Source organism: Lithobates pipiens, unplaced genomic scaffold (assembly GCF_037356315.1).
Source record: "Lithobates pipiens isolate NorthernLeopardFrog02 unplaced genomic scaffold, aLitPip1_a1.2 Scaffold_30, whole genome shotgun sequence".
NCBI lineage: Eukaryota > Metazoa > Chordata > Amphibia > Anura > Ranidae > Lithobates > Lithobates pipiens.
The window spans coordinates 177380031-177407798 of record NW_027507791.1 but is presented as its reverse complement, the minus strand read 5'-3'; the positions used below and the strand labels follow the sequence as shown (position 1 = coordinate 177407798).

General features: G+C 49.8%; 31 non-coding genes and 44 pseudogenes across 31 annotated transcripts; all 75 read right to left on the bottom strand.

The window, feature by feature from the left end:
- Positions 1-3740: 3740 nt before the first annotated feature.
- Positions 3741-3859, bottom strand: LOC143944112 (5S ribosomal RNA; annotated as a pseudogene).
- Positions 3860-3968: 109 nt separating this feature from the next.
- Positions 3969-4088, bottom strand: LOC143945232 (5S ribosomal RNA; annotated as a pseudogene).
- Positions 4089-4197: 109 nt separating this feature from the next.
- On the bottom strand, positions 4198-4316 carry LOC143945990 (5S ribosomal RNA; annotated as a pseudogene).
- A 109-nt stretch (positions 4317-4425) lies between these two features.
- LOC143950798 (5S ribosomal RNA) lies at positions 4426-4544 on the bottom strand. Its single transcript, XR_013266131.1, has one exon. It is a non-coding gene; the product is annotated as a 5S ribosomal RNA (ribosomal RNA).
- Positions 4545-4654: 110 nt separating this feature from the next.
- On the bottom strand, positions 4655-4773 carry LOC143944041 (5S ribosomal RNA; annotated as a pseudogene).
- A 109-nt stretch (positions 4774-4882) lies between these two features.
- On the bottom strand, positions 4883-5001 carry LOC143943729 (5S ribosomal RNA; annotated as a pseudogene).
- A 109-nt stretch (positions 5002-5110) lies between these two features.
- Positions 5111-5219, bottom strand: LOC143949177 (5S ribosomal RNA; annotated as a pseudogene).
- A 109-nt stretch (positions 5220-5328) lies between these two features.
- LOC143944892 (5S ribosomal RNA) lies at positions 5329-5447 on the bottom strand (annotated as a pseudogene).
- Positions 5448-5556: 109 nt separating this feature from the next.
- LOC143946794 (5S ribosomal RNA) lies at positions 5557-5675 on the bottom strand (annotated as a pseudogene).
- A 109-nt stretch (positions 5676-5784) lies between these two features.
- LOC143946724 (5S ribosomal RNA) lies at positions 5785-5903 on the bottom strand (annotated as a pseudogene).
- Positions 5904-6012: 109 nt separating this feature from the next.
- On the bottom strand, positions 6013-6131 carry LOC143947687 (5S ribosomal RNA; annotated as a pseudogene).
- Positions 6132-6240: 109 nt separating this feature from the next.
- Positions 6241-6359, bottom strand: LOC143954951 (5S ribosomal RNA; annotated as a pseudogene).
- Positions 6360-6468: 109 nt separating this feature from the next.
- On the bottom strand, positions 6469-6587 carry LOC143950380 (5S ribosomal RNA). Its single transcript, XR_013265787.1, has one exon. It is a non-coding gene; the product is annotated as a 5S ribosomal RNA (ribosomal RNA).
- Positions 6588-6696: 109 nt separating this feature from the next.
- Positions 6697-6815, bottom strand: LOC143952639 (5S ribosomal RNA). Its single transcript, XR_013267797.1, has one exon. It is a non-coding gene; the product is annotated as a 5S ribosomal RNA (ribosomal RNA).
- Positions 6816-6924: 109 nt separating this feature from the next.
- Positions 6925-7043, bottom strand: LOC143945931 (5S ribosomal RNA). Its single transcript, XR_013265164.1, has one exon. It is a non-coding gene; the product is annotated as a 5S ribosomal RNA (ribosomal RNA).
- Positions 7044-7152: 109 nt separating this feature from the next.
- On the bottom strand, positions 7153-7271 carry LOC143952322 (5S ribosomal RNA). Its single transcript, XR_013267510.1, has one exon. It is a non-coding gene; the product is annotated as a 5S ribosomal RNA (ribosomal RNA).
- A 109-nt stretch (positions 7272-7380) lies between these two features.
- Positions 7381-7499, bottom strand: LOC143945110 (5S ribosomal RNA; annotated as a pseudogene).
- Positions 7500-7608: 109 nt separating this feature from the next.
- Positions 7609-7728, bottom strand: LOC143948622 (5S ribosomal RNA; annotated as a pseudogene).
- Positions 7729-7837: 109 nt separating this feature from the next.
- Positions 7838-7956, bottom strand: LOC143943955 (5S ribosomal RNA; annotated as a pseudogene).
- A 109-nt stretch (positions 7957-8065) lies between these two features.
- LOC143947767 (5S ribosomal RNA) lies at positions 8066-8184 on the bottom strand (annotated as a pseudogene).
- A 109-nt stretch (positions 8185-8293) lies between these two features.
- On the bottom strand, positions 8294-8412 carry LOC143945186 (5S ribosomal RNA; annotated as a pseudogene).
- Positions 8413-8521: 109 nt separating this feature from the next.
- Positions 8522-8640, bottom strand: LOC143947859 (5S ribosomal RNA). The gene has a single exon (XR_013265343.1). It is a non-coding gene; the product is annotated as a 5S ribosomal RNA (ribosomal RNA).
- Positions 8641-8749: 109 nt separating this feature from the next.
- On the bottom strand, positions 8750-8868 carry LOC143954497 (5S ribosomal RNA). The gene has a single exon (XR_013269483.1). It is a non-coding gene; the product is annotated as a 5S ribosomal RNA (ribosomal RNA).
- A 109-nt stretch (positions 8869-8977) lies between these two features.
- Positions 8978-9096, bottom strand: LOC143945971 (5S ribosomal RNA; annotated as a pseudogene).
- Positions 9097-9205: 109 nt separating this feature from the next.
- Positions 9206-9324, bottom strand: LOC143944894 (5S ribosomal RNA; annotated as a pseudogene).
- A 109-nt stretch (positions 9325-9433) lies between these two features.
- On the bottom strand, positions 9434-9552 carry LOC143951092 (5S ribosomal RNA). The gene has a single exon (XR_013266396.1). It is a non-coding gene; the product is annotated as a 5S ribosomal RNA (ribosomal RNA).
- A 109-nt stretch (positions 9553-9661) lies between these two features.
- On the bottom strand, positions 9662-9780 carry LOC143952051 (5S ribosomal RNA). Its single transcript, XR_013267265.1, has one exon. It is a non-coding gene; the product is annotated as a 5S ribosomal RNA (ribosomal RNA).
- A 109-nt stretch (positions 9781-9889) lies between these two features.
- On the bottom strand, positions 9890-10008 carry LOC143945413 (5S ribosomal RNA; annotated as a pseudogene).
- Positions 10009-10117: 109 nt separating this feature from the next.
- On the bottom strand, positions 10118-10236 carry LOC143944389 (5S ribosomal RNA; annotated as a pseudogene).
- A 109-nt stretch (positions 10237-10345) lies between these two features.
- LOC143946720 (5S ribosomal RNA) lies at positions 10346-10464 on the bottom strand (annotated as a pseudogene).
- A 109-nt stretch (positions 10465-10573) lies between these two features.
- On the bottom strand, positions 10574-10692 carry LOC143950950 (5S ribosomal RNA). The gene has a single exon (XR_013266268.1). It is a non-coding gene; the product is annotated as a 5S ribosomal RNA (ribosomal RNA).
- Positions 10693-10801: 109 nt separating this feature from the next.
- On the bottom strand, positions 10802-10920 carry LOC143950570 (5S ribosomal RNA). Its single transcript, XR_013265925.1, has one exon. It is a non-coding gene; the product is annotated as a 5S ribosomal RNA (ribosomal RNA).
- A 109-nt stretch (positions 10921-11029) lies between these two features.
- LOC143943569 (5S ribosomal RNA) lies at positions 11030-11148 on the bottom strand (annotated as a pseudogene).
- Positions 11149-11257: 109 nt separating this feature from the next.
- On the bottom strand, positions 11258-11376 carry LOC143950261 (5S ribosomal RNA). The gene has a single exon (XR_013265680.1). It is a non-coding gene; the product is annotated as a 5S ribosomal RNA (ribosomal RNA).
- Positions 11377-11485: 109 nt separating this feature from the next.
- Positions 11486-11604, bottom strand: LOC143951994 (5S ribosomal RNA). The gene has a single exon (XR_013267213.1). It is a non-coding gene; the product is annotated as a 5S ribosomal RNA (ribosomal RNA).
- Positions 11605-11713: 109 nt separating this feature from the next.
- LOC143943568 (5S ribosomal RNA) lies at positions 11714-11832 on the bottom strand (annotated as a pseudogene).
- Positions 11833-11941: 109 nt separating this feature from the next.
- Positions 11942-12060, bottom strand: LOC143951960 (5S ribosomal RNA). The gene has a single exon (XR_013267183.1). It is a non-coding gene; the product is annotated as a 5S ribosomal RNA (ribosomal RNA).
- Positions 12061-12169: 109 nt separating this feature from the next.
- On the bottom strand, positions 12170-12288 carry LOC143954212 (5S ribosomal RNA). Its single transcript, XR_013269224.1, has one exon. It is a non-coding gene; the product is annotated as a 5S ribosomal RNA (ribosomal RNA).
- Positions 12289-12396: 108 nt separating this feature from the next.
- LOC143944832 (5S ribosomal RNA) lies at positions 12397-12515 on the bottom strand (annotated as a pseudogene).
- Positions 12516-12624: 109 nt separating this feature from the next.
- Positions 12625-12743, bottom strand: LOC143954501 (5S ribosomal RNA). The gene has a single exon (XR_013269487.1). It is a non-coding gene; the product is annotated as a 5S ribosomal RNA (ribosomal RNA).
- An 850-nt stretch (positions 12744-13593) lies between these two features.
- LOC143954362 (5S ribosomal RNA) lies at positions 13594-13712 on the bottom strand. The gene has a single exon (XR_013269361.1). It is a non-coding gene; the product is annotated as a 5S ribosomal RNA (ribosomal RNA).
- Positions 13713-13821: 109 nt separating this feature from the next.
- Positions 13822-13940, bottom strand: LOC143946804 (5S ribosomal RNA; annotated as a pseudogene).
- A 109-nt stretch (positions 13941-14049) lies between these two features.
- On the bottom strand, positions 14050-14168 carry LOC143951272 (5S ribosomal RNA). Its single transcript, XR_013266560.1, has one exon. It is a non-coding gene; the product is annotated as a 5S ribosomal RNA (ribosomal RNA).
- A 109-nt stretch (positions 14169-14277) lies between these two features.
- LOC143945549 (5S ribosomal RNA) lies at positions 14278-14396 on the bottom strand (annotated as a pseudogene).
- A 109-nt stretch (positions 14397-14505) lies between these two features.
- On the bottom strand, positions 14506-14624 carry LOC143945588 (5S ribosomal RNA; annotated as a pseudogene).
- Positions 14625-14733: 109 nt separating this feature from the next.
- Positions 14734-14852, bottom strand: LOC143952409 (5S ribosomal RNA). Its single transcript, XR_013267589.1, has one exon. It is a non-coding gene; the product is annotated as a 5S ribosomal RNA (ribosomal RNA).
- A 110-nt stretch (positions 14853-14962) lies between these two features.
- On the bottom strand, positions 14963-15081 carry LOC143950408 (5S ribosomal RNA). Its single transcript, XR_013265813.1, has one exon. It is a non-coding gene; the product is annotated as a 5S ribosomal RNA (ribosomal RNA).
- Positions 15082-15190: 109 nt separating this feature from the next.
- On the bottom strand, positions 15191-15309 carry LOC143950364 (5S ribosomal RNA). Its single transcript, XR_013265773.1, has one exon. It is a non-coding gene; the product is annotated as a 5S ribosomal RNA (ribosomal RNA).
- Positions 15310-15418: 109 nt separating this feature from the next.
- LOC143950031 (5S ribosomal RNA) lies at positions 15419-15537 on the bottom strand. The gene has a single exon (XR_013265542.1). It is a non-coding gene; the product is annotated as a 5S ribosomal RNA (ribosomal RNA).
- Positions 15538-21876: 6339 nt separating this feature from the next.
- LOC143952339 (5S ribosomal RNA) lies at positions 21877-21995 on the bottom strand. Its single transcript, XR_013267525.1, has one exon. It is a non-coding gene; the product is annotated as a 5S ribosomal RNA (ribosomal RNA).
- Positions 21996-22104: 109 nt separating this feature from the next.
- LOC143945478 (5S ribosomal RNA) lies at positions 22105-22223 on the bottom strand (annotated as a pseudogene).
- Positions 22224-22332: 109 nt separating this feature from the next.
- LOC143954941 (5S ribosomal RNA) lies at positions 22333-22451 on the bottom strand (annotated as a pseudogene).
- A 109-nt stretch (positions 22452-22560) lies between these two features.
- On the bottom strand, positions 22561-22679 carry LOC143946214 (5S ribosomal RNA). Its single transcript, XR_013265190.1, has one exon. It is a non-coding gene; the product is annotated as a 5S ribosomal RNA (ribosomal RNA).
- Positions 22680-22788: 109 nt separating this feature from the next.
- Positions 22789-22897, bottom strand: LOC143948865 (5S ribosomal RNA; annotated as a pseudogene).
- A 109-nt stretch (positions 22898-23006) lies between these two features.
- LOC143953103 (5S ribosomal RNA) lies at positions 23007-23125 on the bottom strand. Its single transcript, XR_013268216.1, has one exon. It is a non-coding gene; the product is annotated as a 5S ribosomal RNA (ribosomal RNA).
- A 109-nt stretch (positions 23126-23234) lies between these two features.
- On the bottom strand, positions 23235-23353 carry LOC143953147 (5S ribosomal RNA). The gene has a single exon (XR_013268256.1). It is a non-coding gene; the product is annotated as a 5S ribosomal RNA (ribosomal RNA).
- Positions 23354-23463: 110 nt separating this feature from the next.
- Positions 23464-23582, bottom strand: LOC143947399 (5S ribosomal RNA; annotated as a pseudogene).
- A 109-nt stretch (positions 23583-23691) lies between these two features.
- Positions 23692-23810, bottom strand: LOC143953402 (5S ribosomal RNA). Its single transcript, XR_013268488.1, has one exon. It is a non-coding gene; the product is annotated as a 5S ribosomal RNA (ribosomal RNA).
- A 110-nt stretch (positions 23811-23920) lies between these two features.
- On the bottom strand, positions 23921-24039 carry LOC143948645 (5S ribosomal RNA; annotated as a pseudogene).
- A 109-nt stretch (positions 24040-24148) lies between these two features.
- LOC143945302 (5S ribosomal RNA) lies at positions 24149-24267 on the bottom strand (annotated as a pseudogene).
- A 101-nt stretch (positions 24268-24368) lies between these two features.
- On the bottom strand, positions 24369-24483 carry LOC143949391 (5S ribosomal RNA; annotated as a pseudogene).
- A 109-nt stretch (positions 24484-24592) lies between these two features.
- Positions 24593-24711, bottom strand: LOC143947499 (5S ribosomal RNA; annotated as a pseudogene).
- A 109-nt stretch (positions 24712-24820) lies between these two features.
- On the bottom strand, positions 24821-24939 carry LOC143944085 (5S ribosomal RNA; annotated as a pseudogene).
- Positions 24940-25048: 109 nt separating this feature from the next.
- Positions 25049-25168, bottom strand: LOC143948453 (5S ribosomal RNA; annotated as a pseudogene).
- Positions 25169-25277: 109 nt separating this feature from the next.
- Positions 25278-25396, bottom strand: LOC143945297 (5S ribosomal RNA; annotated as a pseudogene).
- A 109-nt stretch (positions 25397-25505) lies between these two features.
- Positions 25506-25624, bottom strand: LOC143943543 (5S ribosomal RNA; annotated as a pseudogene).
- A 109-nt stretch (positions 25625-25733) lies between these two features.
- LOC143943990 (5S ribosomal RNA) lies at positions 25734-25852 on the bottom strand (annotated as a pseudogene).
- Positions 25853-25961: 109 nt separating this feature from the next.
- On the bottom strand, positions 25962-26080 carry LOC143944124 (5S ribosomal RNA; annotated as a pseudogene).
- A 109-nt stretch (positions 26081-26189) lies between these two features.
- Positions 26190-26298, bottom strand: LOC143948895 (5S ribosomal RNA; annotated as a pseudogene).
- Positions 26299-26407: 109 nt separating this feature from the next.
- LOC143946280 (5S ribosomal RNA) lies at positions 26408-26526 on the bottom strand (annotated as a pseudogene).
- Positions 26527-26635: 109 nt separating this feature from the next.
- Positions 26636-26754, bottom strand: LOC143952396 (5S ribosomal RNA). Its single transcript, XR_013267577.1, has one exon. It is a non-coding gene; the product is annotated as a 5S ribosomal RNA (ribosomal RNA).
- A 109-nt stretch (positions 26755-26863) lies between these two features.
- LOC143952133 (5S ribosomal RNA) lies at positions 26864-26982 on the bottom strand. The gene has a single exon (XR_013267340.1). It is a non-coding gene; the product is annotated as a 5S ribosomal RNA (ribosomal RNA).
- Positions 26983-27091: 109 nt separating this feature from the next.
- On the bottom strand, positions 27092-27210 carry LOC143951037 (5S ribosomal RNA). The gene has a single exon (XR_013266347.1). It is a non-coding gene; the product is annotated as a 5S ribosomal RNA (ribosomal RNA).
- Positions 27211-27319: 109 nt separating this feature from the next.
- On the bottom strand, positions 27320-27438 carry LOC143944133 (5S ribosomal RNA; annotated as a pseudogene).
- A 109-nt stretch (positions 27439-27547) lies between these two features.
- LOC143951933 (5S ribosomal RNA) lies at positions 27548-27666 on the bottom strand. Its single transcript, XR_013267159.1, has one exon. It is a non-coding gene; the product is annotated as a 5S ribosomal RNA (ribosomal RNA).
- Between the last annotated feature and the right edge of the window lie 102 nt (positions 27667-27768).

The window sequence follows — 27768 nt, the reverse complement described above, 5'->3', positions numbered from 1 at the left end:
CCCCAAAATAAATTCTGCTACTCCTCCTGAGTATTACCATACCACATGTGTGGGACTTTTCCACAGCCTTGCCACTTATAGAGGCCCAACATGCAGGGAGCACTATCAGGTGTTCTAGAAGCATAAATTACATATCTAACTTGTTGACTACCTATTACACTTTTGAAGGCCCTGGAGCACCAGGACAATGAAATGTGACACTAACGTGGCACTGATGACAGATGGCATTAATACGTGGCACTGATGACACGTGACACTGATGTGGCACTGATGACAGATGGCACTAATACGTGCCACTGATGACACATGACACTGATGAAGATGGCACTAATATGTGGCACTGATGACAGATGCCACTTATACGTGGCACTGATGACACGTGGCACTAATACGTGGCACTGATGACACATGGCTCTAATACGTGGCACTGATGACAGATGGCACTAATACGTGGCACTGATGACATGTGACACTGATGACAGATGGCACTTATACATGGCACTGATGACAGACGGCACTTATACATGACACTGGAGACAGATGCCACTGACGACAGGTGGAACTGGGGACAGATGGCACTGACGACAGGTGACACTGGGGACAGATGGCACTGATGACAGGCGGCACTGGGGGCAGATGGCACTGACAGGTGGCACTGGGGGCAGATGGCACTGACAGGTGGTAGTGGGGACAGATGGCAGTGGGGAGAGGTGGCAGTGGGGACAGATGGGCACTTTATTTTCATATTTTATATTTATTATTTATTTTTTCCCACTAACCGCTGCATCTCTGACTAAGCGGTTCATCTCTCCTTCCTCACACGCTGTCTCTGTGTGAGGAGGGAGAGCCGGTGATGAGAGATGATCTCATATGTTTACATATGAGATTATCTCTCATTGGACACGCCGATCACGCTGTAAACGGCCGCTGCGATTGGCCATTTACAGCAATCTGTGCCTTGGACACGGCCAGCACAGAACTTCCCGATGTGAGCTCGCGGGAGTGCGCATTGCGGAAGTAAACAGGAGGACGTTCAGGGACGCCCTCCCGGCAGTTAGTGTCCGCACTGTAGCTGTCTTTTGGCTATAGCGCTGGTGCAAAGTGGTTAAATATAAAAAAATAAGGGTTTGTAAATAAAACAATCACATTAAAATAATAATAAATATAAAAATAAAAAATTTAAATAAAAGGGTATAAAATAATAAATAAAAATCATATAATATATATAATATAAAATATACTTAATAAATAATAAAAAAAATAGAGATAAATAATTATTGAATTTCTCCCTCATAAATAACTGCAATTATTACAACACAATTATTCCAACATGTTTTTACATATATTATGCTGCAATAATTTTTTTACAAAATCTGCAAATAAATAATTATACTATAAATAATTATCCTATAAATGTGATGAAATCAAGCAGAAAAGATTGTGAATATGTGATGTAACTTTTTGTTTATTGTCAATGTTATCATTTTCTTTTTCTGTGTTTATTTAAAAAACTTAAACACATTTCAAAAAATAAAAATAAATAAAGGTGTCTAAACACAAAAAAAGAAAAAGGATTAAATATAAGAAAAAATAAGGGTGTGTGTGTAAATAAAACAATCACTCACATATAAAAACAAATATAAATAAGAGTGCATAAAAATAATAAATATAATCATTAGTAAATATAGAAATAAAAATGTAAATAAAGGGGTATAAAATAATAAATAAAAACCTTAAATATACATTTTTATTTTATTTTATATTATATATATTATATTTATGTTTTTTATTGCCAATGATAACATTGGCATATAAAATAACATTGACATATAAAATAATAAAAACCTTAAATACAATATATAATATTTTATTTTCTATTTATTTTCTATTATATATATTATATTTATATTTTTTATTTATTATTATTATATTTTATATTTATATATTATTATATTTTTTAATTTTTTAATTTTTATTATTATTATTTAGGCTGCTCTAGAATAAAAATGTAAATAAAGGGGTATAAAATAATAAATGAAAACCTTAAACATAATATTTTCTATTATATTTATGTTTTTTATTTTATAAAAAATATATATATATTATTTATTTTTTTAAAGAAGGAAAAAAAAAAAACGGGCTGTGTGGATTGGCCATATTTCCCCACGAGGCTTGAACTCATGGACAACACGACCAATCCAACAGCCCCACCGAGACGGCTTCTACCGTGAGGCGCCACCGCTCCCGGCACTTATCATATGTTACTCTCTTAATCTTGAAGCACACATTCTCAGTGACGTCATCGGCTCAACACTGCCATCTACAGGTATTACTGAGAATTACACCCGCACGCTGCTGAGCAGCAGGGACGCTCTCTGCTCTATCAAACCTGCGTACAAGCTGTAACTCGGAAGGACCCTAGCGTCGCTTAGCAACCACCTGTCCTTGGCAACCGGAGTGCGACCATAGTAACCCACAGACTGCAAGGTATGTAGGGGGGGTCTGCACTACTGAGGGAGGACCTGCATTGAGAGGGGTCTGCACTACTGAGGGGGGGTCTGCTGCACTGAGGGGGGTCTGCACTATTGAGGGGGGGTCTGCTGCACTGAGGGGGGTCTGCACTACTGAGGGGGGGTCTGCACTACTGAGAGGGGTCTGCACTACTGAGGGGGGTCTGCACTACTGAGGGGGGTCGGCTGCACTGAGGGGGGTCTACACTACATAGGGGGGTCTGCACTGAGGGGGAGTCTACATTTCTGTGGAGGGGGGTCTGCACTACTGAGGGTGAGGGTCTGCACTACTGAGGGGTCTGCACTGAGGGGGAGTCTACATTACTGTGGGGGGGTCTGTGCTGAGGGGGGGTCTGCACTACTGTGGGGGGAGCCTGCACTACTGAGGGGGGTCCACACTACTGAAGGGGTCTGCACTGAGGTGGGGAGTCTGCACTGCTGGGGGGTCCTGCACAGAGGGGGGTCTCCAATGCTGGGGGTGTCTGTAATAAGGGGGTGTCTGTACTGCTGGGGGGTCCTGCACTGAGTGGGGGTCTCTGCACTACTGAGGGGGGTATTCACTGAGCGGGGTGTCTGCACTGAGGGGGTGGTCTGGCCTGGGAGGTGTCTGCACTGGGAGGTATTTGTACTGCTGGGGTGGTCCTGCTCTGAGGGGGTGTCTGCACTAGGGGGGTGTCTGCACTGCTGGGGGGTCTGTACTAGTGAGGGGGGTCCGCACTGCTGGGGTTCTGCACTGAGGTAGGGGGTGTCTGTACTGCTGGGGTTCTGCACTGAGGTAGGGGGTGTCTGTACTGCTGGGGGGTCTGCACTGTACTGATGGAGGTCAGCAATCTGTGTCCTTCAGGGGCTGCATACAGTATACTGCATACTTTGTTGTTCGAAATGAATATAAGCTGTTGCCTGGGTACTGTGCCACATGGGTGTGGTAATCTGTTGTTCAATGGCATTAGTTTTTTTTTTTTTGGGGGGGGGGCCCATACAACATTTTGCTATGGGGCCCTGTGATTTCTAGTTACGCCCCTGCCAGGCGGTCTCCCATCCAGGTACTAACCAGGCACGACCCTGCTTAGCATCCGAGATCAGATGAGATCGAGCGCATTCAGGGTGATGTGGCCGTAGGCGATGTTGCACGCTACTTACAACTCTCTTGACAAAAGCCAAGGTGGTCACCTCGGGCAATCGAGAGGAAAAATACAGCACGTCGCCAAAGGCAACAACATAATGGAAAAAAGCCTACGGCACCTGGTATTACCAGGCGGTCTCCCATCCAGGTACTAACCAGGCCCAACCCTGCTTAGCATCCGAGATCAGACGAGATCGAGCACATTCAGGGTGATGTGGCTGTAGGCGATCTTGCACCCTACTTACAACTCTCTTGACAAAAGCCAAGGTGGTCACCTCGGGCAATCGAGAGGAAAAATACAGCAGGTCGCCAAAGCCAACAACATAATGGAAAAAAGCCTACGGCACCTGGTATTCCCACGCGGTCTCCCATCCAGGTACATAACCAGGCCTGACCCTGCTTAGCATCCGAGATCAGACGAGATCGAGCGCATTCAGTGTGATGTGGCCGTAGGCGATCTTGCACCCTACTTACAACTCTCTTGACAAAAGCCAAGGTGGTCACCTCGGGCAATCGAGAGGAAAAATACAGCAGGTCGCCAAAGCCAACAACATAATGGAAAAAAGCCTACGGCACCTGGTATTCCCAGGCAGTCTCCCATCCAGGTACTAACCAGGCCCGACCCTGCTTCGCATCCGAGATCAGACAAGATTGAGTGCATTCAGGGTGACGTGGCCGTAGGCGATCTTGCACCCTACTTACAACTCTCTTGACAACAGCCAAGGTGGTCACCTCGGGCAATCGAGAGGAAAAATACAGCAGGTCGCCAAAGCCAACAACATAATGGAAAAAAGCCTACGGCACCTGGTATTCCCAGGCGGTCTCCCATCCAGGTACTAACCAGGCCCGACCCTGCTTAGCATCCAAGATCAGACGAGATCGAGCGCATTCAGGGTGATGTGGCCGTAGGCAATCTATGCACCCTACTTACAACTCTCTTGACAAAAGCCAAGGTGGTCACCTCGGGCAATCGAGGCGAAAAATACAGCAGGTCGCCAAAGCCAACAACATAATGGAAAAAAGCCTACGGCACCTGGTATTCCCAGGCGGTCTCCCATCCAGGTACTAACCAGGCCCGACCCTGCTTAGCATCTGAGATCAGACGAGATCGAGCACATTCAGGGTGATGTGGCTGTAGGCGATCTTGCACCCTACTTACAATTCTCTTGACAAAAGCCAAGGTGGTCACCTCGGGCAATCGAGAGGAAAAATACAGCAGGTCGCCAAAGCCAACAACATAATGGAAAAAAGCCTACAGCACCTGGTATTCCCAGGCAGGCTCCCATCCGGGTACTAACCAGGCCCGACCCTGCTTAGCATCCGAGATCAGACGAGATCGAGCGCATTCAGGGTGATGTGGCCGTAGGTGATCTTGCACCCTACTTACAACTCTCTTGACAAAAGCCAAGGTGGTCACCTCGGGCAATGGAGACGAAAAATACAGCAGGTCGCCAAAGCCGACAACATAATGGAAAAAAGCCTACAGCACCTGGTATTCCCAGGTGGTCTCCCATCCGGGTACTAACCAGGCCTGACCCTGCTTAGCATCCGAGATCAAGCGCATTCAGGGTGATGTGGCCGTAGGTGATCTTGCACCCTACTTACAACTCTCTTGACAAAAGCCAAGGTGGTCACCTCGGGCAATCGAGAGGAAAAATACAGCAGGTCGCCAAAGCCAACAACATAATGGAAAAAAGACGACGGCACCTAGTATTCCCAGGCGTTCTCCCATCCAGGTACTAACCAGGCCCGACCCTGCTTAGCATCCGAGATCAGACGAGATCGAGTGCATTCAGGGTGATGTGGCCGTAGGCGATCTTGCACCCTACTTACAACTCTCTTGACAAAAGCCAAGGTGGTCACCTCAGGCAATCGATAGGAAAAATACAGCAGGTCGCCAAAGCCAACAACATAATGGAAAAAAGCCTACGGCACCTGGTATTCCCAGGCGGTCTCCCATGCAGGTACTAACCAGGCCAGACCCAGCTTAGCATCCGAGATCAGACGAGATCGAGCGCATTCAGGTTGATGTGGCCGTAAGCTATCTTGCACCCTACTTACAACTCTCTTGACAAAAGCCAAGGTGGTCACCTCGGGCAATCGAGAGGAAAAATACAGCAGGTCGCCAAAGCCAACAACATAATGGAAAAAAGCCTACAGCACCTGGTATTCCCAGGTGGTCTCCCATCCGGGTACTAACCAGGCCTGACGCTACTTAGCATCCGAGATCAGACGAGATCGAGCACATTCAGGGTGATGTGGCCGTAAGCAATTTTGTCCCTTACTTACAACTCTCTTGACAAAAGCCAAGGTGGTCACCTCGGGCAATCGAGAGGAAAAATACAGCAGGTCGCCAAAGCCAACAGCATAATGGAAAAAAGCCTACGGCACCTGGTATACCCAGGCGGTCTCCCATCCGGGTACTAACCAGGCCCGACCCTGCTTAGCAACTGAGATCAGACGAGATAGAGCGCATTCAGGGTGATGTAGCCGTAGGCGATCTTGCACCCTACTTACAACTCTCTTGACAAAAGCCAAGGTGGTCACCTCGGGCAATCGAGAGGAAAAATACAGCAGGTCGCCAAAGCCAACAACATAATGGAAAAAAGCCTACAGCACCTGGTATTCCCAGGCAGTCTCCCATCCGGGTACTAACCAGGCCCGACCCTGCTTAGCATCCGAGATCAGACAGGATCGAGCGCATTCAGGGTGATGTGGCCGTAGGTGATCTTGCACTCTACTTACAACTCTCTTGACAAAAGCCAAGGTGGTCACCTCGGGCAATCGAGACGAAAAATACAGCAGGTCGCCAAAGCCGACAACATAATGGAAAAAAGCCTACAGCACCTGGTATTCCCAGGCGGTCTCCCATCCGGGTACTAACCAGGCCCGACCCTGCTTAGCATCCGAGATCAGACGAGATCGAGCGCATTCAGGGTGATGTGACCGTAGGCAATCTTGCACCCTACTTACAACTCTCTTGACAAAAGCCAAGGTGGTCACCTCGGGCAATCGAGAGGAAAAATACAGCAGGTCGCCAAAGCCAACAACATAATGGAAAAAAGCCTACGGCACCTGGTATTCCCAGGCGGTCTCCCATCCGGGTACTAACCAGGCCCGACCCTGCTTAGCATCCGAGATCAGACGAGATTGAGCGCATTCAGGGTGATGTGGCCGTAGGCGATCTTGCACCCTACTTACAACTCTCTTGACAAAAGCCAAGGTGGTCACCTCGGGCAATCGAGAGGAAAAATACAGCAGGTCGCCAAACCCAACAACATAATGGAAAAAAGCCTACAGCACCTGGTATTCCCAGGCGGTCTCCCATCCAGGTACTAACCAGGCCCGACCCTGCTTAGCATCCGAGATCAGACGAGATCGAGCGTATTCAGGGTGATGTGGCCGTAGGCGATCCTGCACCCTACTTACAACTCTCTTGACAAAAGCCAAGGTGGTCACCTCGGGTAATAGAGAGGAAAAATACAGCAGGTCGCCAAAGCCAACAACATAATGGAAAAAAGCCTACGGCACCTGGTATTCCCAGGCGGTCTCCCATCCGGGTACTAACCAGGCCCGACCCTGCTTAGCATCCGAGATCAGACGAGATCCAGTGCATTCAGGGTGATGTGGCCATAGGCAATCTCACACCCTACTTACAACTATCTTGACAAAAGCCAAGGTGGTCACCTCTTGCAATCGAGAGAAAAAATACAGCAGGTCGCCAAAGCCAACAACATAATGGAAAAAAGCCTACGGCACCTGGTACTCCCAGGCGGTCTCCCATCCAGGTATTAACCAGGCCCGACCCTGCTTAGCATCCGAGATCAGACTAGATCGAGCGCATTCAGGGTGATGTGGCCGTAGGTGATCTTGCACCCTACTTACAACTCTCTTGACAAATGCCAAGGTGGTCACCTCGGGCAATCGAGAGGAAAAATACAGCAGGTCGCCAAAGCCGACAACATAATGGAAAAAAGCCTACGGCACCTGGTATTCCCACGCGGTCTCCCATCCAGGTACATAACCAGACCTGACCCTGCTTAGCATCCGAGATCAGACTAGATCAAGCGCATTCAGTGTGATGTGGCCGTAGGCGATCTTACACCCTACTTACAACTCTCTTGACAAAAGCCAAGGTGGTCACCTCGGGCAATCGAGAGGAAAAATACAGCAGGTCGCCAAAGCCAACAACATAATGGAAAAAAGCCTACGGCACCTGGTATTCCCAGGCGGTCTCCCATCCAGGTACTAACCAGGCCCGACCTTGCTTCGCATCCGAGATCAGACGAGATTGAGCGCATTCAGGGTGACATGGCCGTAGGCGATCTTGCACCCTACTTACAACTCTCTTGACAACAGCCAAGGTGGTCACCTCGGGCAATCGAGAGGAAAAATACAGCAGGTCGCCAAAGCCAACAACATAATGGAAAAAAGCCTACAGCACCTGGTATTCCCAGGCGGTCTCCCATACAGGTCCTAACCAGGCTCGAATCCGCTTAGCATCCGAGATCAGACGAGATCGAGCGCATTCAGGGTGATGTGGCCATAGGCGATCTTGCACCCTACTTACAACTCTCTTGACAAAAGCCAAGGTGGTCACCTCGGGCAATCGAGAGGAAAAATACAGCAGGTCGCCAAAGCCAACAACATAATGGAAAAAAGCCTACGGCACCTGGTATTCCCAGGCGGTCTCCCATCCAGGTACTAACCAGGCACGACCCTGCTTAGCATCCGAGATCAGACGAGATCGAGCGCACTCAGGGTGAAGTGGCAATAGGCAATCTTGCACCCTACTTACAACTCTCTTGACAAAAGCCAAGGTGGTCACCTCGGGCAATAGAGAGGAAAAATACAGCAGGTCGCCAAAGCCAACAACATAATGGAAAAAAGCCTACAGCACCTGGTATTCCCAGGCGGTCTCCCATCCGGGTACTAACCAGGCCCAACCCTGCTTAGCATCCGAGATCAGACGAGATCGAGCGCATTCAGGGTGATGTGACCGTAGGCGATCTTGCACCCTACTTACAACTCTTTTGACAAAAGCCAAGGTGGTCACCTCGGGCAATCGAGAGGAAAAATACAGCAGGTCGCCAAAGCCAACAACATAATGGAAAAAAGCCTACGGCACCTGGTATTCCCAGGCGGTCTCCCATCCGGGTACTAACCAGGCCCGACCCTGCTTAGCATCTGAGATCAGACGAGATCGAGCACATTCAGGGTGATGTGGCCATAGGCGATCTTGCACCCTACTTACAACTCTCTTGACAAAAGCCAAGGTGGTCACCTCGGGCAATAGAGAGGAAAAATACAGCAGGTCGCCAAACCCAACAACATAATGGAAAAAAGCCTACGGCACCTGGTATTCCCAGGCGGTCTCTCATCCAGGTACTAACCAGGCCTGATCCTGCTTAGCATCCGAGATCAGACGAGATCGAGCGCATTCAGGGTGATGTGGCCATAGGCGATCTTGCACCCTACTTACAACTCTCTTGACAAAAGCCAAGGTGGTCACCTCGGGCAAACGAGAGGAAAAATACAGCAGGTCACCAAAGCCAACAACATAATGGAAAAAAGCCTACGGCACCTGGTATTCCCAGGCGGTCTCCCATCCGGGTACTAACCATGCCTGACCCTGCTTAGCATCCGAGATCAGACGAGATCAAGCGCATTCAGGGTGATGTGGCCGTAGGCGATCTTACACCCTACTTACAACTCTCTTGACAAAAGCCAAGGTGGTCACCTCGGGCAATCGAGAGGAAAAATACAGCAGGTCGCCAAAGCCAACAACATAATGGAAAAAAGCCTACGGCACCTGGTATTCCCAGGCGGTCTCCCATCCAGGTACTAACCAGGCCCGACCCTGCTTTGCATCCGAGATCAGATGAGATCGAGTGCATTCAGGGTGATGTGGCTGTAGGCGATCTTGCACCCTACTTACAACTCTCTTGACAAAAGCCAAGGCGGTCACCTCGGGCAATCGAGAGGAAAAATACAGCAGGTCGCCAAAGCCAACAACATAATGGAAAAAAGCCTACGGCACCTGGTATTCCCAGGCGGTCTCCCATCCAGGTACTAACCAGGCACGACCCTGCTTAGCATCCGAGATCATAAGAGATCGAGCGCATTCAGGGTGATGTGGCCGTAGGCGTTCTTGCACCCTACTTACAACTCTCTTGACAAAAGCCAAGGTGGTCACCTCGGGCAATCGAGAGGAAAAATACAGCAGGTCGCCAAAGCCAACAACATAATGGAAAAAAGCCTACGGCACCTGGTATTTCCAGGCGGTCTCCCTTCCAGGTACTAACCAGGCCCGACCCTGCTTAGCATCCGAGATCAGACGAGATCGAGCACATTCATGGTGATGTGACCGTAGGCGATCTTGCACCCTACTTACAACTCTCTTGACAAAAGCCAAGGTGGTCACCTCGGGCAATCGAGAGGAAAAATACAGCAGGTCGCCAAAGCCAACAACATAATGGAAAAAAGCCTACGGCACCTGGTATTCCCAGGCGGTCTCCCATCCGGGTACTAACCATGCCCGACCCTGCTTAGCATCCGAGAACAGACGAGATCGAGCGCATTCAGGATGATGTGGCCGTAGGCGATCTTGCACCCTACTTACAACTCTCTTGACAAAAGCCAAGGTGGTCACCTCGGGCAATCGAGAGGAAAAATACAGCAGGTCGCCAAAGCCAACAACATAATGGAAAAAAGCCTACGGCACCTGGTATTCCCAGGCGGTCTCCCATCCAGGTACTAACCAGGCCTGACCCTGCTTAGCATCCGAGATCAGACGAGATTGAGCGCATTCAGGGTGATGTGGCTGTAGGTGATCTTGCACCCTACTTACAATTCTCTTGACAAAAGCCAAGGTGGTCACCTCGGGCAATCGAGAGGAAAAATACAGCAGGTCGCCAAAGCCAACAACATAATGGAAAAAAGCCTACGGCACCTGGTATTCCCAGGCGGTCCCCCATCCGGGTACTAACCAGGCCCGACCCTGCTTAGCATCCGAGATCAGAGGAGATCGAGCGCATTCAGGGTGATGTGGCCGTAGGCGATCTCGCACCCTACTTACAACTCTCTTGACAAAAGCCAAGGTGGTCACCTCGGGCAATCGAGAGGAAAAATACAGCAGGTCGCCAAAGCCAACAACATAATGGAAAAAAGCCTACGGCACCTGGTATTCCCAGGCGGTCTCCCATCCAGGTACTAACCAGGCCCGACCCTGCTTAGCATCCGAGATCAGACGAGATCGAGCGCATTCAGGGTGATGCGGCCGTAGGCAATCTTGCACCCTACTTACAACTCTCTTGACAAAAGCCAAGGTGGTCACCTCGGGCAATCGAGAGGAAAAATACAGCAGGTCGCCAAAGCCAACAACATAATGGAAAAAAGCCTATGGCACCTGGTATTCCCAGGCGGTCTCCCATCCAGGTACTAACCAGGCCCGATCCTGCTTGGCATCCGAGATCAGAAGAGATCGAGTGCATTCAGGGTGATGTGGCCGTAGGCTATCTTGCACCCTACTTACAACTCTCTTGACAAAAGCCAAGGTGGTCACCTCCGGCAATCGAGAGGAAAAATACAGCAGGTCGCCAAAGCCGACAACATAATGGAAAAAAGCCTACGGCACCTGGTATTCCCAGGCGGTCTCCCATCCAGGTACTAACCAGGCCCGACCCTGCTTAGCATCCGAGATCAGACGAGATCAAGCGCATTCAGGGTGATGTGGCCGTAGGCGATCTTGCACCCTACTTACAACTCTCTTGACAAAAGCCAAGGTGGTCACCTCGGGCAATCGAGAGGAAAAATACAGCAGGTCGCCAAAGCCAACAACATAATGGAAAAAAGCCTACGGCACCTGGTATTCCCAGGCGGTCTCCCATCCAGGTACTAGCCAGGCCCGACCCTGCTTAGCATCTGAGATCAGACGAGATCGAGCGCATTCAGGGTGATGTGGCCGTAGGCGATCTTGCACCCTACTTACAACTCTCTTGACAAAAGCCAAGGTGGTCACCTCGGGCAATAGAGAGGAAAAATACAGCAGGTCGCCAAAGCCAACAACATAATGGAAAAAAGCCTATGGCACCTGGTATTCCCAGGCGGTCTCCCATCCAGGTACTAACCAGGCCCGATCCTGCTTGGCATCCGAGATCAGAAGAGATCGAGTGCATTCAGGGTGATGTGGCCGTAGGCGATCTTGCACCCTACTTACAACTCTCTTGACAAAAGCCAAGGTGGTCACCTCCGGCAATCGAGAGGAAAAATACAGCAGGTCGCCAAAGCCGACAACATAATGGAAAAAAGCCTACGGCACCTGGTATTCCCAGGCGGTCTCCCATCCAGGTACTAACCAGGCCCGACCCTGCTTAGCATCCGAGATCAGACGAGATTGAGCGCATTCAGGGTGATGTGGCCGTAGGCGATCTTGCACGCTACTTACAACTCTCTTGACAAAAGCCAAGGTGGTCACCTCGGGTAATCGAGAGGAAAAATACAGCAGGTCGCCAAAGCCAACAACATAATGGAAAAAAGCCTACGGCACCTGGTATTCCCAGGCGGTCTCCCATCCAGGTACTAGCCAGGCCCGACCCTGCTTAGCATCTGAGATCAGACGAGATCGAACGCATTCAGGGTGATGTGGCCGTAGGCGATCTTGCACCCTACTTACAACTCTCTTGACAAAAGCCAAGGTGGTCACCTCGGGCAATCGAGAGGAAAATACAGCAGGTCGCCAAAGCCAACAACATAATGGAAAAATGCCTACGACACATGGTATTCCCAGGCGGTCTCCCATCCAGGTACTAACCAGGCCCGACCCTGCTTAGCTTCCGAGATCAGACAAGATCGAGCGCAATCAGGGTGATGTGGCCGTAGGTGATCTTGCACCCTACTTACAACTCTCTTGACAAAAGCCAAGGTGGTCACCTCGGGCAATCGAGAGGAAAAATACAGCAGGTCGCCAAAGCCAACAACATAATGGAAAAATGCCTACGACACCTGGTATTCCCAGGCGGTCTCCCATCCAGGTACTAACCAGGCCCGACCCTGCTTAGTATCCGAGATCAGACGAGATCGAGCGCATTCAGGGGGATGTGGCCGTAGGCGATCTTGCACCCTACTTACAACTCTCTTGACAAAAGCCAAGGTGGTCACCTCGGGCAATCGAGAGGAAAAATACAGCACTGGGATTCTAACTGCACATAAGTGAAAACATAGGAATATAGCTGGTAAATTGACTGTTCTTATTTTCCGATAACGGTAACTTCTCTTGTATACACATGGTACCCGTTCTGGATATCGCAACCATCCCCTGCCCTATCTTATCCCTTTACCCCTTTTTCCTCACCCCTTTACCTTCCCTGATCCCCCTATATCCTAATACTCTTACAGAGCTTTAGAATGATATGACTTAGTAACTACTCATAGGCTTTAACTGAGGAAGCATCACGTTATCGAGCTGACTCGGAGGAGGCACGTATAGCTGACAGGGCTATTTTAGGTGTGTGATTCTACTTCATGTCTCCTTACCCTCACAGCGTGATCCCTGTAGGGGTGAGTGTAGGGAGATATGCACTACCTGTCTCCCATATAAGTACAGACTAGAAATACTCCTATACTATAACAATCATATGTCGCCTTTCCGGGTTTGGTTTGGAGGGACTAATGGTCAGTTAAACTTTCTTGTTCAATTTTACAATATTTGTGATGTTATGAATACTGTACTATATTTCCCGTATGTGTGAAATTATATATATCTCTCAGAAATTACTGTATGTTCCGGAAACAATGTTCAGTTTTCCGAGACTATGTACCAAAGTCGATTATGACTGTTGATGTTATGTGTATTTCGCCTTTCTGTCAACTGCATTTGTTTCAGAATAAAAATTTGTTTAAAAAAAAAAAAAAAAAAAAAAAATACAGCAGGTCGTCAAAGCCAACAACATAATGGAAAAAAGCCTACGGCACCGGGTATTCCCAGGCGGTCTCCCATCCAGGTACTAACCAGGCCCGACCCTGCTTAGCATACGAGATCAGACAAGATCGAGCGCATTAAGGGTGATGTGGCCGTAGGCGATCTTGCACCCTACTTACAACTCTCTTGACAAAAGCCAAGGTGGTCACCTCGGGCAATCGAGAGGAAAATTACAGCAGGTCGCCAAAGCCAACAACATAATGGAAAAAAGCCTACGGCACCTGGTATTCCCAGGCGGTCTCCCATCCAGGTACTAACCAGGCCCGACCCTGCTTAGAATCCGAGATCAGACAAGATCGAGCGCATTCAGGGTGATGGGGCCATAGTCGATCTTGCACCCTACTTACAACTCTCTTGACAAAAGCCAAGGTGGTCACCTCGGGCAATCGAGAGGAAAAATACAGCAGGTCGCCAAAGCCAACAACATAATGGAAAAAAGCCTACGGCACCCGGTATTCCCAGGCGGTCTCCCATCCAGGTACTAACCAGGCACAACCCTGCTTAGCATCCGAGATCAGACGAGATCAAGCGCATTCAGGGTGATGTGGCCGTAGGCAATCTTGCACCCTACTTACAAATCTCTTGACAAAAGCCAAGGTGGTCACCTCGGGCAATCAAGAGGAAAAATACAGCAGGTCACCAAAGCCAACAACATAATGGAAAAAAGCCTACGGCACATGGTATTCCCAGGCCGTCTCCCATCCAGGTACTAACCAGGCCCGACCCTGCTTAGCTTCCGAGATCAGACGAGATCGAGCGCAATCAGGGTAATGTGGCCGTAGGTGATCTTGCACCCTACTTACAACTCTCTTGACAAAAGCCAAGGTGGTCACCTCGGGCAATCGAGAGGAAAAATACAGCAGGTCGCCAAAGCCAACAACATAATGGAAAAAAGCCTACGGCACCTGGTATTCCCAGGCGGTCTCCCATCCAGGTACTAACCAGGCCCGACCCTGCTTAGTATCCGAGATCAGACGAGATTGAGCGCATTCAGGGTGATGTGGCTGTAGGCGATCTTGCACCTTACTTACAACTCTCTTGACAAAAGCCAAGGTGGTCACCTCGGGCAATCGAGAGGAAAAATACAGCAGGTCGCCAAAGCCAACAACATAATGGAAAAAAGCCTACGGCACCTGGTATTCCCAGGCGGTCTCCCATCCAGGTACTAACCAGGCCCGACCCTGCTTAGCATCCGAGATCAGACGAGATCGAGCGCATTCAGGGTGATGTGGCCGTAGGCGAACTTTGCACCCTACTTACAACTCTCTTGACAAAAGCCAAGGTGGTCACCTCGGGCAATAGAGAGGAAAAATACAGCAGGTCGCCAAAGTCAACAACATAATGGAAAAAAGCCTACGGCACCTGGTATTCCCAGGCGGTCTCCCATCCAGGTACTAACCAGGCCCGACCCTGCTTAGCATCCGAGATCAGACGAGATCGAGCGCATTCAGGGTGATGTGGCCGTAGGTGATCTTGCACCCTACTTACAACTCTCTTGACAAAAGCCAAGGTGGTCACCTCGGGCAATCGAGAGGAAAAATACAGCAGGTCGCCAAAGCCAACAACATAATGGAAAAAAGCCTACGGCACCTGGTATTCCCAGGCGGTCTCCCATCCAGGTACTAACCAGGCACGACCCTGCTTAGCATCCGAGATCAGATGAGATCAAGTGCATTCAGGGTGATGTGGCCGTAGACAATCTTGCACCCTACTTACAAATCTCTTGACAAAAGCCAAGGTGGTCACCTCGGGCAATCGAAAGGAAAAATACAGCGGGTCGCCAAAGCCAACAACATAATGGAAAAAAGCCTACGGCACCTGGTATTCCCAGGCGGTCTCCCATCCAGGTACTAACCAGGCCCGACCCTGCTTAGCATCCGAGATCAGAGGAGATCGAGCGCATTCAGGGTGATGTGGCCGTAGGCGATCTTGCACCCTACTTACAACTCTCTTGACAAAAGCCAAGGTGGTCACCTCGGGCTATGGAGAGGAAAAATACAGCAGGTCGCCAAAGCCAACAACATAATGGAAAAAAGCCTGGGGGCGCATGCGCGAAGCTCACCATGACGGACGCATCCCGTTAGAGCTGCGCTCTCACCGCCGCAATCCCGAGCCATAGCACTGCATTCCCAGTCGGCAATCACCTCGATCTTTGAGGACCCACGTAGCGGACCGCCCTGTGCTTCTCCCGGAATGGTTCTGACCGGCCACCGGGGCAAAAATAAGCCGAAACCAATCAAAGAAGCACTGGCGCGTGCTTCCTCCAAAATGGCGGCGAAGGCCTCAGCGGCGGCCCAGCTCACTACCAGCCCGCAACATCATGGGAGCAGCGATGAGGAGGACACCTCCACGGAGTGTATGAACATACCGCAACCTACCTCACAGACAGGTATGTCCCAAGCAGACTTCTTGAAACACATGGAGACCATGCTCCACAAAGCCCTCAAAGCCACATCCGACCAAATAACAGACAGACTTACCCGTGAGATCCGTGACCTAGGCCAGCGCACAGCAGACCTCGAAACGAGGGCAGACGATACGGAACTCACAATACAAGAATTGGTCCGTGACCAAGCAAGCCTCCGAGATGACAACGCGGTCCTCCTATCCCGTTTAGAGGACGCAGAAAACCGCTCACGGAGATCAAATCTTCGCCTTCGTGGCATCCCCGAGACGGTAGACGACTTGCAGTCTTTTACGACCGCTCTCTTTCAAGAACTGTCCCCGTCGATCCCGATCGAACGTCTTGAATTCGATCGGATTCATAGAGCCTTAACGTGTCGTCAACCCGAAGGCCCTCCCCCGAGATATCATAGTGAAACTTCACTACTTCCGAACGAAAGAGCAACTGATTTCGGCCGCACGAAACAAACAAGATCTGCTATTCCAAGGCCACGCATATCAGCTCTTCACCGATCTTGCACCCTCGACGATTGCAAAGAGACGTGCCATGAAACCGCAGCTCCAAATATTGATGCAACATCAGATAAAATATGCTTGGCGCTTCCCTTTTGCGCTCCACTTCTCCTTTCAAGGTCAACAACATACCTGTTCTTCATCCGAAGCCCTACAGAATTTATTGGAATCTCTCCACCTTGTGGCACCTGAACCTCGAGACACATCTCTCCCACGCACTCCAGCTCGTCCTGCTCCCTACTCCTATGCAGCCACACCAAGACGGAATCGTCAAGCTACTCCAAGCTCCTCTTCTGCTAAGCGGGACACCCCGAAACGTTCCTCCAGCGTAGGCTTCCCTAGCCCGAAGGTCTTTATTCCCCGCTGAGAAACGCTCTTACCAGCTTTTTTGCCCTACTTTTTGCTTTGGTGTCCTCATTTTTTTGAGTCGTCAGTTCTTGGGACTTGCAAACCCTGATCTTCTCACAGTATTCTGTTTATCTCTTTTTCTTTTTGTTTTTTTGTTTTAGCATGGACATCTCTACCAACCATACGATTCTTATGATAGTTTCTCCACAGCTATATCGTAAAGCGAATCATATACTTCCCTTCCCCCCCCCCTCCCCCCCCCTCCCCCCCCTTTTTTTTTTTTTTTTATATATTTTTTATATATATATAATTTTTGATCTATTTTTACCCCCCATACTGTTACTTCACGGTTCACTTTTTACTGTGATTGAAACCCCTTTACACCTCTTTTATGTACACTTGAACTGCCACATTCATCTGGTAGAGTTTGTTGTTATTAAGTTTTGTTTTTTAACTATACTGTTAAATGTTACTTCAACGGGTACGCGGCGGTGAGCAGTCACTGCTCCCCCCATTTGTTGATGCACACTCCGCCTGCCCGCCCTCTGGTCGGGCGGACCGCAACACCAATTTGTTGGGCGGTGTGCCTTTGCTCGCACCGCCTCACACCTCTTCCCCCCTCCCTGCACAAACTTTTCCTGCTCTTACTTTTTCTTTTCCTCTGCTATACCCCTCCCCTCCCTTTCTTTCTTCTTGGCTGGTCGGCCCACTCGGGCCCTAACGGGTCCCCCGAACATACTCTTTCCCTTACGCAATGGCCCCCCTGAACATTTTGTCCTTAAATGTTAAAGGACTTAACTCACCACAAAAACGGGTCAAGGCATTTCGCACGTTTCTTACCCTGAAGGCCGGCATAGTGGCCCTTCAGGAAACCCATTTCTCTAAGCACACTACCCCCAAATTCTTTCACTCCAAATATCCTCAGGTCTTTACAGCCTCCGCAGACACGAAACACAGTGGGGTCCTTCTTGCCTTTCACCATACCCTTCTATTCACCCCCGGAACCGAAATTAAAGACCCTGAGGGTCGATACCTTATACTCACAGGTCTACTCCAGGACACGGCTGTCACAATAGTCTCCTACTACGCTCCTAATACGAATCCCAACCCGTTCTTCTCCCACCTCCTTCAGGTCATCCGAACACACCACGTCGGTGCCCTATTTATGTGCGGTGATTCCAATCAAGTTCTTTACCCACACCTCGATAGGTCACCCTACTCCCCGGAACAACTGGCCCCCTCCATGAAACTCCGCAAACAATTTCAAAAGGCGGCACTGGTAGACACCTGGAGGGAATGTAATCCCCTTAAGAAAAACTATACCTTCTATTCTAATCCCCATAAGTCTTTCTCTAGAATAGACCATATCTTTATACCTGTAGCATCTGCTCCCACTCTCCTTCACTCACGCATTTACCCCATTACTTGGTCAGACCACTGCGCTACAATCACGACTGTTTCTTCCATTATCCCTCCTCCCGTTAGCAGAGAATGGAGCATGAATGAAACTCTCCTTTCCAACCAATCATATTGTCTAGATATCCAAGTAGCCCTCACGGAATACCTCACCCACAACACCACCCCAGGTATCTCCCCCACTCTCCTCTGGGAGGCTCACAAACCGGTTATTAGGGGCACGTGTATCTCTGTCGCCTCACAGCTCCAGAAGCTCAGGCAAGAGCGTTCCTCCCAACTAGAGGCCACCCTCCACCAACACTATCTCTCTTTCCAATCTGACCCTACGGTTTCTAATAGGTTGGCGTTCGAGAAAACTAAACTAGAGCTAGACCTACTTTTAACTGAAGAAGCTGATAAGCAACTCCGTAGATCCTCCCACACTGCTTACATTAAAGCCAACAAGCCCGATACTTTTTTGGCGATGCGTTTAAAGAACCCCGAGAAATCATATAAGCCCATAAGACTTCGAATATCACAAAGAGGTCCCACCAGTAACCCCGCTAAAATTCTCACTGAGTTCTCCACTCAATTGTCAAAGCTATACGCAGCCACATCATCCTTCCCTACTTCTCAAGCTGATGCCCTGCTCCGCCCTCTACAACTACCCCAGCTATCTCCTACAAATCTCGACACAATCGAAGCCCCTATTGCTTTATCTGAAGTATTGGCGGCCATCAAATCTCTCAAACCTCATAAGCGTCCCGGACCCGACGGATTACCTGCAGCCTACTACAAAAAATTCTCTGATACGCTAGCCCCAATCCTTACACACTCCTTTAATTCTATCCTCCAGGGTCAGTCTCTGGGCAGGGACACATTGACAGCCATTATCACCATGATCCCCAAACCCAATTCTGACCACTCAATTTGGTCCAATTTTAGGCCCATCTCTTTGCTCAACGTGGACATCAAGATCCTTGCCAAGGTCTTGGCCCTATGCCTGAACCCGATTATAGGTGGATTGATCCATAAAGACCAAGTGGGATTTATTCCCCAGAGGCAAGCTAGTGACAATATCCGTCGTGTGATTCTCCTCCAACATATAGCAAAATCGAGAAACATCCCTATGCATTTGCTCTCGCTTGATATACGCAAAGCGTTCGACACGGTATCCTGGCCATACCTTCACTATATTTTACAACGTTGGGGCTTCGGCCCCCATTTTCTAAGTTGGATAAACGCTTTGTATGCCCATCCCCAAGCTTACGTTAGATATGCTGGTTCACGCTCATCGCCCTTTCCCATTCAAAGGGGGACGAGACAGGGATGCCCCCTCTCCCCCATCCTATTTGCATTAGCAATAGAACCCCTGGCGGCTCTGATTAGGGCACACCCCGATATACGCGGTCTCGAGTTAGCTTCAAAGTTATGCTTGTTTGCCGACGACGCCCTACTTTTCGTCACAACCCCCCACATTACTTTACCTAACCTCTGTAAGCTTCTAGATAGCTTCGCTACTATATCGGGCCTAGAAGTCAATCAAACTAAATCCAAGGCCCTCAATGTGTCCCTGCCAACAGATGACCTTAAACGGCTACAAAATAATTTCCCTTTCTTATGGTCCTCATCCTCCATCCCTTACCTAGGCATCCAATTGACGAACGACCCGTCCTCCCTCTACCGTACAAATTACCTTCCCTTACTCAAGAGATTTACGAGTATCTTGGCTTCTTGGCAGCCGCTTTGTGTCTCGTGGCTGGGTAGAATTACAGCGGTCAAGATGTCCCTTCTACCTAAATTACTCTACCTCTACAGAGTTCTCCCCACCACGGTTCCCCCGTATTTCCATCGTATCATGCAAAATAAAACCTTTAAATATATTTGGGAGCCGACCAGACCGAGGATTGCTAGATCTGTTCTCTTCCGCCACAAGACACAGGGCGGCCTAGGGGTGCCCAACTTCTTACAGTATTATAGAGCAGCTCAAGTGGCCCAACTAGCTCTTTACCATGCTACATCAGAAATTCCCTTGTGGGTTAGCCTTGAAGCTGTAGATGTCCACCCCATTGCCATTTCCAACCTACTCTGGTTACCCCATTCCAAGAGAGGCCCCCTCACAAATCCAGTTACCGTGCATTCCCTGAAAATTTGGGACGCTTCTCGTAAATCCTCCGCACTCATATCCACGCATACTCCATTGTTATCTATTTTTGGTAACCCGCTCTTCCCCCCGGCTCTCACTGAACCAGGCCTTTTTACAACCTGGTTCGGAGCAGGCATAACCAGAGTCTTAGACCTCTTGAGGGGCGGATCGCCAAAAACATTCCATGAACTCCAGGAACAATATCACCTTCCCAGTGTGGAATACTTCTGTTACCTTCAGATTCTACACTTCTTACAATCTCTCCCTAAGCCCAGCCCGACCCAACACCACATATCATTTTTTGAAAAAATATGCAACTCACATGCCCCAGGTGTCATATCGCAATTATATGCTCACCTCAATTTCCCCCCCCCCCGTCCCTCCCACCATACGCAACGAGGTGGTCGGCCGATCTGTCTATAGACCTAGACGTTGACGCCTGGAGCGAGATTTGGACTAATACCAAGAACGCATCTCAAAATGTTGTTGCCTCTGAGGCCAATTTTAAAGTATTAATGCGTTGGTACCTAGTGCCAGCTAGAATCGCCAAATACGTTCCAGGATACTCGGCGTTCTGTTTTAGGGGTTGTAACACTGCTGGCACCCACCTGCACATCTGGTGGACGTGTCCGGTAGCCCAGCAATTCTGGGTAGCAGTGTTCCAAATGGCATCCACTTTATTCAAACTCACTTTACAGCCAGACCCTGTCTTCGCTCTACTCAATAAGTCTCCTGAATGTTGCACTCGCAATCAATTGAAACTTTTTCTCCAGCTTACAACTGCAGCGAAACAAACCATAGCACACGCCTGGAAAACCCCAACTTTACCCCTGCCTGCCGTTAAGAATAGGGTAACGCAGGCCATGATCCACAGTAGGACTGAAGCCAAATTCCTTGACCGTCTCCCCAAGCACAATAAAATCTGGCAACCATGGGCTGATCACTTTTTGCCTGTTAATGTCCACTTAGATGCATTGGACTGCTGATATAGCATGTTCAATACTACCCGAACTCTTGTTCTTTGTAGGCCCCCGTGCCTGGGTGGGTCGGCCAGCCCTTTCCCTCCTGTCTCACTCCCCTTCCCCTTCCCTGTTTCTCCCAGTCTTACTTTCACACCTCTTGCTTTTCTTCCCCTTCTCCTAATATGTCCCCCTCACTGAAAATTGTCTATTACACAGGCCAACAATCCCTGCCTGGGATTGACCCACAAACTTAGGAAGGTTTTTTCCCTCGTTCTGAAGTTTCTATTATCTTATTACCTTCCTGTTCTCATATTTGTTGTGCATTTGTAATGTATCTTTTCATGCCTACTCTACTTTACTGTTCGGGTCTTGACACCCGTTGTATATGCAAAGTACTTGATACATTGTCGCAAAATGTTCTGTAATTCTGCACACCAACAAGTGAACTACACTGTGTAACTGTTATGATGCTTGTTAATAAAATATGTTTCAAGAAAAGCCTACGGCACCTGGTATTCCCAGGCGGTCTCCCATCTAGGTACTAACCAGGCCCGACGCTGCTTAGCATCCGAGATCAGACGAGATCGAGCGCATTCAGGGTGATGTGGCCGTAGGCGATCTTGCTTCCTACTTACAACTCTCTTGACAAAAGCCAAGGTGGTCAACTCGGGCAATCGAGAGGAAAAATACAGCAGGTCGCCAAAGCCAACAACATAATGGAAAAAAGCCTACGGCACCTGGTATTCCCAGGCGGTCTCCCATCCAGGTTCTAACCAGGCCTGACCCTGCTTAGCATCCGAGATCAGACGAGATCGAGCGCATTCAGGGTGATGTGGCCGTAGGAGATCTTGCCCCCTACTTACCACTCTCTTGACAAAAGCCAAGGTGGTCACCTCGGGCAATCGAGAGGAAAAATACAGCAGGTCGCCAAAGCCAACAACATAATGGAAAAAAGCCTACGGCACCTGTTATTCCCAGGCGGTCTCCCATCCAGGTACTAACCAGGCCTGACCCTGCTTAGCATCCGAGATCAGACGAGATCGAGCGCATTCAGGGTGATGTGGCCGTAGGAGATCTTGCCCCCTACTTACCACTCTCTTGACAAAAGCCAAGGTGGTCACCTCGGGCAATCGAGAGGAAAAATACAGCAGGTCGCCAAAGCCAACAACATAATGGAAAAAAGCCTACGGCACCTGGTATTCCCAGGCGGTCTCCCATCCAGGTACTAACCAGGCCCGACCCTGCTTAGCATCCGAGATCAGACGAGATCGAGCGCATTCAGGGTGATGTGGCCATAGGCGATCTTGCACCCTACTTACAACTCTCTTGACAAAAGCCAAGGTGGTCACCTCGGGCAATCGAGAGGAAAAATACAGCAGGTCGCCAAAGCCAACAACATAATGGAAAAAAGCCTACGGCACCTGGTATTCCCAGGCGGTCTCCCATCCAGGTACTAACCAGGCCCGACCAAGCTTAGCATCCGAGATCGAGCGCATTCAGGGTGATGTGGCCGTAGGAGATCTTGCATCCTATTTACAACTCTCTTGACAAAAGCCAAGGTGGTCACCTCGGGCAATCGAGAGGAAAAATACAGCAGGTCGCCAAAGCCAACAACATAATGGAAAAAAGCCTACGGCACCTGGTATTCCCAGGCGGTCTCCCATCCAGGTACTAATCAGGCCCGACCCTGCTTAGCAACCGCGATCAGATGAGATCGAGCGCATTCAGGGTGATGTGGCCGTAGGCGATCTTGCACCCTACTTACAACTCTCTTGACAAAAGCCAAGGTGGTCACCTCGGGCAATCGAGAGGAAAAATACAGCAGGTCGCCAAAGCCAACAACATAATGGAAAAAAGCCTACGGCACCTGGTATTCCCAGGCGGTCTCCCATCCAGGTACTAACCAGGCCCGACCCTGCTTAGCAGCGGAGATCAGACGAGATCGAGCGCATTCAGGGTGATGTGGCCGTAGGCGATCTTGCACCCTACTTACAACTCTCTTGACAAAAGCCAAGGTGGTCACCTAGGACAATCGAGAGGAAAAATACAGCGGGTCGCCAAAGCCAACAACATAATGGAAAAAAAGCATACGGCACATGGTATTCCCAGGCGGTCTCCCATCCAGGTACTAACAAGGCCCGACCCTGCTTAGCATCGGAGATCAGACGAGATCGAGCGCATTCAGGGTGATGTGGCCGTAGGCGATCTTGCACCCTACTTACAACTCTCTTGACAAAAGCCAAGGTGGTCACCTCGGGCAATCGAGAGGAAAAATACAGCAGGTCGCCAAAGCCAACAACATAATGGAAAAAAGCCTATGGCACCTGGTATTCCCAGGCGGTCTCCCATCCAGGTACTAACCAGGCCCGACCCTGCTTAGCATCCGAGGTCAGATGAGATTGAGTGCATTCAGGGTGATGTGGCCGTAGGCAATCTTGCACCCTACTTACAACTCTCTTGACAAAAGCCAAGGTGGTCACCTCGGGCAATCGAGAGGAAAAATACAGCAGGTCGCCAAAGCCAACAACATAATGGAAAAAAAGCCGACGGCACCTGGTATTCCCAGGCGGTGTCCCATCCAGGTACTAACTAGGCCAGACCCTGCTTAGCATGAGAGATCAGACGAGATCGAGCGCATTCAGGGTGATGTGGCCATAGGCGATCTTGCCCCCTACTTACAACTCTCTTGACAAAAGCCAAGGTGGTCACCTCGGGCAATCGAGAGGAAGAATACAGCAGGTCGCCAAAGCCAACAACATAATGGAAAAAAGCTTACGGCACCTGGTATTCCCAGGCAGTCTCCCATCCAGGTACTAACCAGGCCCGACCCTGCTTAGTATCCGAGATCAGACGAGATCGAGTGCATTCAGAGTGTTGTGGCCGTATGCAATCTTGCACCCTACTTACAACTCTCTTGACAAAAGCTAAGGTGGTCACCTCGAGAGGAAAAATACAGCATGTCGCCAAAGCCAACAACATAATGGAAAAAAGCCTACGGCACCTGGTATTGGCTGTCTCCCATCCAGGTACTAACCAGGCCCGACCCTGCTTAGCATCCGAGATCAGACGAGATCGAGCGCATTCAGGGTGATGTGGCCGCAGGCGATCTTGCACCCTACTTACAACTCTCTTGACAAAAGCCAAGGTGGTCACCTCGGGCAATCGAGAGGAAAAATACAGCAGGTCGCCAAAGCCACCAACATAATGGAAAAAAGCCTACGGCACCTGGTATTCCCAGGCGGTCTCCCATCCAGGCACTAACCAGGCCCGACCCTGCTTAGCATCCGAGATCAGACTAAATCAAGCGCATTCAGGGTGATGTGACCGCAGACGATCTTGCACCCTACTTACAACTCTCTTGACAAAAGCCAAGGTGGTCACCTCTGGCAATCGAGAGTTAAAATACAGCAGGTCGCCAAAGCCAACAACATAATGGAAAAAAGCCTACGGCACCTGTTATTCCCAGGCGGTCTCCCATCCAGGTACTAACCAGGCCAGACCCTGCTTAGCATCCGAGATCAGACGAGATCAAGTGCATTAAGGGTGATGTGGCCGTAGGCAACCTTGCACCCTACTTACAACTCTCTTGACAAAAGCCAAGGTGGTCACCTCGGGCAATCGAGAGGAAAAATACAGCAGGTCGCCAAAGCCAACAACATAATGGAAAAAAGCCTACAGCACCTGGTATTCCCAGGCGGTCTCCCATCCAGGTACTGAACCAGGCCCGACCCTGCTTGGCATCCGAGATCAGACGAGATCGAGCGCATTCAGGGTGATGTGGAATTAGGCAATCTTGCACCCTACTTACAACTCTCTTGACAAAAGCCAAGGTGGTCACCTCGGGCAATCGAGAGGAAAAATACAGCAGGTCGCCAAAGCCAACAACATAATGGAAAAAAGCCTACGGCACCTGGTATCCCCAGGCGGTCTCCCATCCAGGTACTTACCAGGCCCGACCCTGCTTGGCATCCGAGATCAGACGAGATTGAGCGCATTCAGGGTGATGTGGCCGTAGGCGATCTTGCACCCTACTTACAACTCTCTTGACAAAAGCCAAGGTGGTCACCTCGGGCAATCGAGAGGAAAAATACAGCAGGTCGCCAAAGCCAACAACATAATGGAAAAAAGCCTACGGCACCTGGTATTCCCAGGCGGTCTCCCATCCAGGTACTAACCAGGCACAACCCTGCTTAGCATCTGAGATCAGACGAGATTGAGTGCATTCAGGGTGATGTGGCCATAGGCAATCTTGCACCCTACTTACAACTCTCTTGATAAAAGCCAAGGTGGTCACCTCGGGCAATCGAGAGGAAAAATACAGCAGGTCGCCAAAGCCAACAACATAATGGAAAAAAGCGTACGGCACCTGGTATTCCCAGGCGGTCTCCCATCCAGGTACTAACCAGGACTGACCCTGCTTAGCATCCGAGATCAGACGAGATCGAGTGCATTCAGGGTGATGTGGCCGTAGGCAATCTTGCACCCTACTTACAACTCTCTTGACAAAAGCCAAGGTGGTCACCTCGGGCAATCGAGAGGAAAAATACAGCAGGTCGCCAAAGCCAACAACATAATGGAAAAAAGCCTACGGCACCTGGTATTCCCAGGCGGAATGCCATGCAGGTACTAACCAGGCCCGACCCTGCTTAGCATCCGAGATCAGACGAGATCGAGCGCATTCAGGGTGATGTGGCCGTAGGCGATCTTGCACCCTACTTACAACTCTCTTGACAAAAGCCAAGGTGGTCACCTCGAGCAATTGAGAGGAAAAATACAGCAGGTCGCCAAAGCCAACAACATAATGGAAAAAAGCCTACGGCATCTGGTATTCCCAGGCGGTCTCCCATCCAGGTACTAACCAGGCCTGACCCTGCTTAGCTTCCGAGATCGAGCGCATTCAGGGTGATGTGGCCGTGGGCAATTTTGCAGCCTACTTAAAACTCTCTTGACAAAAGCCAAGGTGGTCACCTCGGGCAATCGAGAGGAAAAATACAGCAGGTCGCCAAAGCCAACAACATAATGGAAAAAAGCCTACGGCACCTGGTATTCCCAGGCGGTCTCCCATCCTGGTACTCACCAGGGCCGACCATGCTTAGCATCCGAGATCAGACGAGATTGAGAGCATTCAGGGTGATGTGGCCGTAGGCGATCTTGTGCCCTACTTACAACTCTCTTGACAAAAGCCAAGGTGGTCACCTCGGGCAATCGAGAGGAAAAATACAGCAGGTCGCCAAAGCCAACAACATAATGGAAAAAAGCCTACGGCACCTGGTATTCCCAGGCGGTCTCCCATCCAGGTACTAACCAGGCCCGACCCTGCTTAGCATCCGAGATCAGACGAGATCGAGCGCATTCAGGGTGATGTGGCCGTAGGCGATCTTGCCCCCTACTTACAACTCTCTTGACAAAAGCCAAGGTGGTCACCTCGGGCAATCGAGAGGAAAAATACAGCAGGTCGCCAAAGCCAACAACATAATGGAAAAAAGCCTACGGCACCTGGTATTCCCAGGCGGTCTCCCATCCAGGTACTAACCAGGCCCGACCCTGCTTAGCATCCAAGATCAGACGAGATCGAGCGCATTAAGGGTGATGTGGCCGTAGGCGACCTTGCACCCTACTTACAACTCTCTTGACAAAAGCCAAGGTGGTCACCTCGGGGAATCAAGAGGAAAAATACAGCAGGTCGCCAAAGCCAACAACATAATGGAAAAAAGCCTACAGCACCTGGTATTCCCAGGCGGTCTCCCATCCAGGTACTAACCAGGCCCGACCCTGCTTAGCATCCGAGATCAGACGAGATCGAGCGCATTCAGGGTGATGTGGCTGTAGGTGATCTTGCACCCTACTTACAACTCTCTTGACAAAAGCCAAGGTGGTCACCTCGGGCAATTGAGAGGAAAAATACAGCAGGTCGCCAAAGCCAACAACATAATGGAAAAAAGCCTACGGCACCTAGTATTCCCAGGCGGTCTCCCATCCAGGTACTAACCAGGCCCAACCCTGCTTAGCATAAGAGATCAGACGAGATCGAGCGCATTCAGGGTGATGTGGCCGTAGGTAATCTTACTCCTTACTTACAACTCTCTTGACAAAAGCCAAGGTGGTCACCTCGGGCAATCGAGAGGAAAAATACAGCATGTCGCCAAAGCCAACAACATAATGGAAAAAAGCCTACGGCACCTGGTATTCCCAGGCGGTCTCCCATCCTGGTACTAACCAGGCCCGACCCTGCATAACATCCGAGATCAGACGAGATCGAGCGCATTCAGGGTGATGTGGCCGTAAGCGATCTTGCGCCCTACTTACAACTCTCTTGACAAAAGCCAAGGTGGTCACCTCGGGCAATCGAGAGGAAAAATACAGCAGGTCGCCAAAGCCAACAACATAAT